Source organism: Chrysoperla carnea, chromosome 2 (genome assembly GCF_905475395.1).
Source record: "Chrysoperla carnea chromosome 2, inChrCarn1.1, whole genome shotgun sequence".
NCBI lineage: Eukaryota > Metazoa > Arthropoda > Insecta > Neuroptera > Chrysopidae > Chrysoperla > Chrysoperla carnea.
Genome location: NC_058338.1, coordinates 14,728,509 through 14,733,909, shown reverse-complemented (window position 1 = coordinate 14,733,909; position 5,401 = coordinate 14,728,509). Strand labels below are relative to the sequence as shown.

At 27.9% G+C, this 5,401-nt stretch overlaps 2 non-coding genes across 2 annotated transcripts; one reads left to right on the top strand and one right to left on the bottom strand.

Moving 5' to 3' along the window:
* Positions 1 to 3,786: 3,786 nt before the first annotated feature.
* Trnan-guu lies at positions 3,787 to 3,860 on the bottom strand. Its single transcript has one exon. It is a non-coding gene; the product is annotated as a tRNA-Asn (tRNA).
* A 1,174-nt stretch (positions 3,861 to 5,034) lies between these two features.
* Positions 5,035 to 5,107, top strand: Trnar-ccu. The gene has a single exon. It is a non-coding gene; the product is annotated as a tRNA-Arg (tRNA).
* The last annotated feature ends 294 nt before the right edge of the window (positions 5,108 to 5,401 follow it).

The window sequence follows — 5,401 nt, the reverse complement described above, 5'->3', positions numbered from 1 at the left end:
ACGATAAAATAAAAATAAAAAGTCCGTTCACCTAGGAATTTTTTGTAGTTTTTGAAAACCTTGTTAATCAAAAAATGTATTTATAAAGTTTTGTTGAAATCCCTAATATTATTCAATCCTTGCATATCTCCTTAAATTGATTAAATTTAAATTTAAGTATGGGTTCAATACTTACCGGTAATGTGTATTCAATTAGGATAACAGCGGAAATGCCATTAAATTATATAATAATACCTATCATCATTATACAGAGTGGACAATTTAAAAGGGACCCGAAGTCATACATATTAAAATCAAGCGCTCGAAAAATATAAGTAATTTACTAAGTTTCATATAAGTGGTAACATCTTATTGAACAACGCTGTATATAAAAACTTAAGATGTTTAAAATGTACAGAAAATTAGAATTTTTATAAAGACACTAGGGAAAAGTTTCTAATTGTTAGATCATTATAATAAAAGCTTTTAAAAAGTAACTTTAATTAATTTTTTTTTTTAATTCGCTGGAAAAATTTAGATTGAAAATTTTTTGAATGGTGACATGTGTACAATAAAATTAATCCATTCCCCGTACCTACTCTGTATTTGTATTCCATTATATTTCCATATAGTTTAACCATACACCACATATTTATTTCTAAAGTAAGTTTTATTTGAAATTTACATATTGGTGTATTAAAAGGCACATAACCAGTTATATAAATGACTTTTATATGCATTCTATTATTATATTATTATTATTATTATCTTATAGTAAATTGACATACAGGGGATGATAAGAATATAGTTTTATTTTGTTTCATGGCAGTATATAGTCGGTGTGGTACTGAAGTCGTGTGAGTGCAACCCCTATAGTCCACACGACTAACTTCCCAGAGGAGGAAAAAACATTAAAAAAAGGTCTTGTTAGCCTTCATAGATTATTTCTTCGTACATCTTCTGCAGCTTATTCAGCAACGATCTTTATCTCCATGGATAAATGATGTGTTTTATCCACTTTTCAGATTCTGTTTATTCAGTTTTTTTCCAGTTTTTTTATTACTATTAAAAAACTGGTTCAACTAATTCTGCTGAAAACTTTTTCAGTTCTTAAAAACGTGATTACGCGTCGAATAAGCGCAGTCACTTGTTAATGTCATAACTGGATCTCGAGATCACATTGAAAAGGTTTGATTCGGATATTTCGACCTTAAAACCGGGGGAAAATGTAAAACTGGAGATTTTCAAAGTCAGCCCCATTACATAAATTTCCACTGGGAAGTTAAAAAAAAAATTGAAAACAAAGAATTGACTAAGTTAATTGTTGAAATACCGTGATAGCCAGATAAAGGAATACTAATTTTTATGAAAATAAAATGTAGCCTATGTTACTTGCTGATAATGTAGCATTCTATAAGCGAAAAAATAGAAAAAAAATTTCAAATCGCTTTAGTAGTGAATTCAAAAAGAGGATTTTACATATTTTCATACAAATTTTCATCCCTCATTTCATCCCTTTATGGTATACTGTTTTGGATGTCTTCTAAGCAACCATCCACATATTGCCCATTTATTTTAGCACACATGGTATAATATTTATATACAAGTTAATACTTCTTAATATTTTGAATTGAAAGCAACCTATGATTATTAAATTTTATCAAATTGCTTCCATCTTGGCTTTTACCATAATACTTAGTTCTAGTTCTAATTTTTCTTTTAACCTGGATTTTGAAGACATTATTCACTCTGAAGGCAATGGTTGATTGGAAAAGAGAATCGATTTACGATTTACGATCTACGTTATATGAAGGCAGAAAACGTTTCAACCACATTTACCATTTGAAAAATACAAGTTATTTTTTTTAAAGTTAAAATGTTTAAAGTTCTATTTAAATCGAGCTTGACCAAAATGCTCATAATACGAGTTATCGCTGACAGGTTAAAATATTTATTATTATTATTATTTTTTAATGGGAATACGGCTCAAGATGAGGATTTGTTACTTATATAATTGGCGGGATTCACTTTTGAATAATCTTCTCAAAAATAAATCAATGCCTGAATTTTCTTCGTTCTATCTGAATTATATATTTAAAAAGTAAATATTATTTATGAAATGTAAAAATAAATATTTAAATAAGATGCTTTTGATGAAAAAATATGATGAATTTTTTTTGCAATCAAATAAAAAAGTAATAAAGAAAGTCAAAATGTAAACAAAATTTTGTTTTTACTTTCGTACGTGTATTTCTTATACCATGTATATGAAATATATCAAGGTATACTAAGTTTAGTCCCAAGTTTGTAACACTGAAAAAAGAATTGATGCTATGAACAAAATTTTGGTATAGGTGTTCATGAAATCACCTAAGTAGTCTATTTCCTGTTGTCTGTCTGTCGTCTGTCTGTCTGTCATCACGATTACTCAAAAGCGAAAAAAAGATATCAAGGTGAAATTTGCGTAACATAGATTAATTGGGCCTTGGGTCCGTATGACCCATCTTGTAACCCGTTAGAAATAGAACAAAAGTTTAAATGTAAAAAATGTTTCTTATAAAAAATTAAACAACTTTTGTTTGAAACATTTTTTCGTTAACATCACTGTTTACCCGTGAGAGCCCAAATTGTATAGTATTATATGGGTATATCAGTTATATGTGTGTGACATGTATGTATGTGTAATGTCACAGAGTAATCAACACTGTCTTTACATGGTATTTCAACAATTAACTCAGTCAATTGTTTGTTTTCACTTGTTTTAACGTTCATATTGAAATAAGATTTTTGAAATATTTATTTTCGGTGGTAAGATCTTAAATTTTACAGAATTTTCATTTCAACAATTTTCTTTCACCATTTTAATGGAAGGGTATTTTTACCTGCCCTGTGACTACACAAATTTTTCTTATTCTATAATACCTGGGCGTGAAAATTGGGGAAATTAACAAGATTTTCGAAAACTATCCAAGGGTTGGTAAAATATGAATACGTAAAACATATCCAAATTTCAAATTGATAGAGTAAAGGGTATAAACGCAGTGCTTATCAGTTGTTACATTAACCGTTCTAATCTGGAAAACCACTTTTCTTTATACATTGTTTTTCCACCAATGTATATTTAAGAGAATTCTTAAAAAAATAATAAAGTTTCACGCCAAGTTTCAAAGAATGCTTAAAATTTGTACATAGATTTAAAAAATAGCTATATAGTCAAGCTTTTCTAAGCACATTTCCTATATCTACTAAAAATAAATTTTTTAAATTCAATAAATACATAAAGTTAAATAATAGTTAAACAATATTAGCATACTCCACTTTCATTAAAATAAACTAAGGTATAACTTTTTTTTTCTATTTTCCATTTTATTTTGTTTTGTTCGGAAATGAAAAAAAAAGTTTGAAATGAAAGTTTTACAATAGTTTATTAATGAAGTGGTTTTTTTTCCAGTAAACCTTATTCTTTTTTCTACATTTTTGTAAAATGTGGTTTTTAAATAACATAAAAGTCTGTTTCTCAAGTATACAGTATTTCTCTACCTACTTCAAAGAAAATTTTTTTTTATTTTTTTTAAATGAATTTTATAGCAAAAACAATATTCATGGGAAAATATTTTCTTTGTATATGATTTTCTTGAAATAATATAATAGAAATGCCTTATCATGTTTTGAACGCCTAACTATAGTTATCTGTAGTAAAGTTGTCACTATAATTATAAAAACAGAGATTATTGATGATTATTATGAAATTAAATTAAATAAATCATCTATTATTTTTAAAAAGTATTAGAAATGAAAAAAAATTTCCGCCCCCGGGTGGGCTCGAACCACCAACCTTTCGGTTAACAGCCGAACGCGCTAGCCAATTGCGCCACGGAGGCTCATGAAGAATGTTACTTCAGACTGGTACATATTTAAGGCATACTATATTATTGTTTAAACATTAAAATGTGAACAAAACTATATTGCTGATAAAGTTTTTTAAATCTTTCAAAAACAAATTATATGTACTTTTATTTCATAAAATATTTGCTATTTAACAATTAATATTAATAATTAGTGATAGTAAGATATTTAATTTTCATAACGGATAGCTAGAATATTAAATATGCCGAATTTATATCGAAAGTTACCGACTCATACTCACTTTTCATTGGGTACTGAAAAAACTTAAGCAGACTAAATTTGTATAAATGGAAATCTCTAATTTAACGCAACTTTTGAATTATATAAAAAATGGATTTACATGGGTACCTTGTTTTGAAGTTATTTGACCGTTTCAAAAAGAAACATTCTTTTAGTCATTTTGAGAATTGAACCTTGCTATAGAAGTAAAATATTTCGAGTTTTAAGCCGGCAGTGCCATTGCCGTCGCCTATAAAACTGGTGGGAAAGTGAAGTAAAACGAGTTTAAGTGCTAAAATATTTCAAAAAACTATTAGGAACATTTTTTTTTGCTGCTTTTAATTTTTTTATCCATATTGTTGGACGAATCTCTCGGATTTTTATAATCAATTCGAAAAATTTTGGGAGAAGGCTAACGCAAACAATTCTCTTTTTTACTCATCTCAATCCGATCAATAGAAGCAGAAATATTCAAACGTCAACCAAGAGAAACAGGGTAGAGGTAAATTGTCAAAGCTGAAAAAAGCATCCCTTTTTATTATCGGCAATCTATCGGCTCTGATTTCTATGAGCTTAACTATCAAGAAACGAAGGATACGCGAATAGATAAAATAGTTGGCCCTCATTTAATCAACAATAGTCTTTTACTTCATTAAAGTTCACTTGTAAATGTATTTTATTTGAATTTTGAGATATAAATTTGCGTAAATAAATCAAGTTAAGATAATAAAAATCTTTGTAATAGAGACTACAAAATGTTTGACAAATTCTTTCACACGTGATACGATATTTTGTCTCTATTGAAGTACTTGTTTCTAGAATAAATTCATATGAAATTGAAGAAATGAACTATTTAATTTAGTAACCCAATCTAGTTACACTGAAGATGTACGGTGGATATGTATGTTATTATTGACGTCGGTGTTCACAGCCCTTGTGGCCTAATGGATAAGGCATCGGCCTCCTAAGCCGAGGATTGTGGGTTCGAGTCCCACCAAGGGTACATAGATATACATTTTTTTTTTAAATCTAAATAATTATAATATTTTTTGTTTAATCAATACTATATAGAATATTATTGCTATAATTTTCCAAACGATTCTTTAAAAAATGAAAAACTTTAAAGAACGTTGGTTACATTCATTGTTCTATAGTTTCATAGATAAAAAAAACATGAGTAAGATTGAGTTTAATAGAAAAATCTGTGAATTCTTGATTAAAGATGGATTATGGTAGCCTTCGTCTCCAAAATTGTTATTCTTCTCCGCATGTTTTTTGTTCTCATTATGTTTTATCT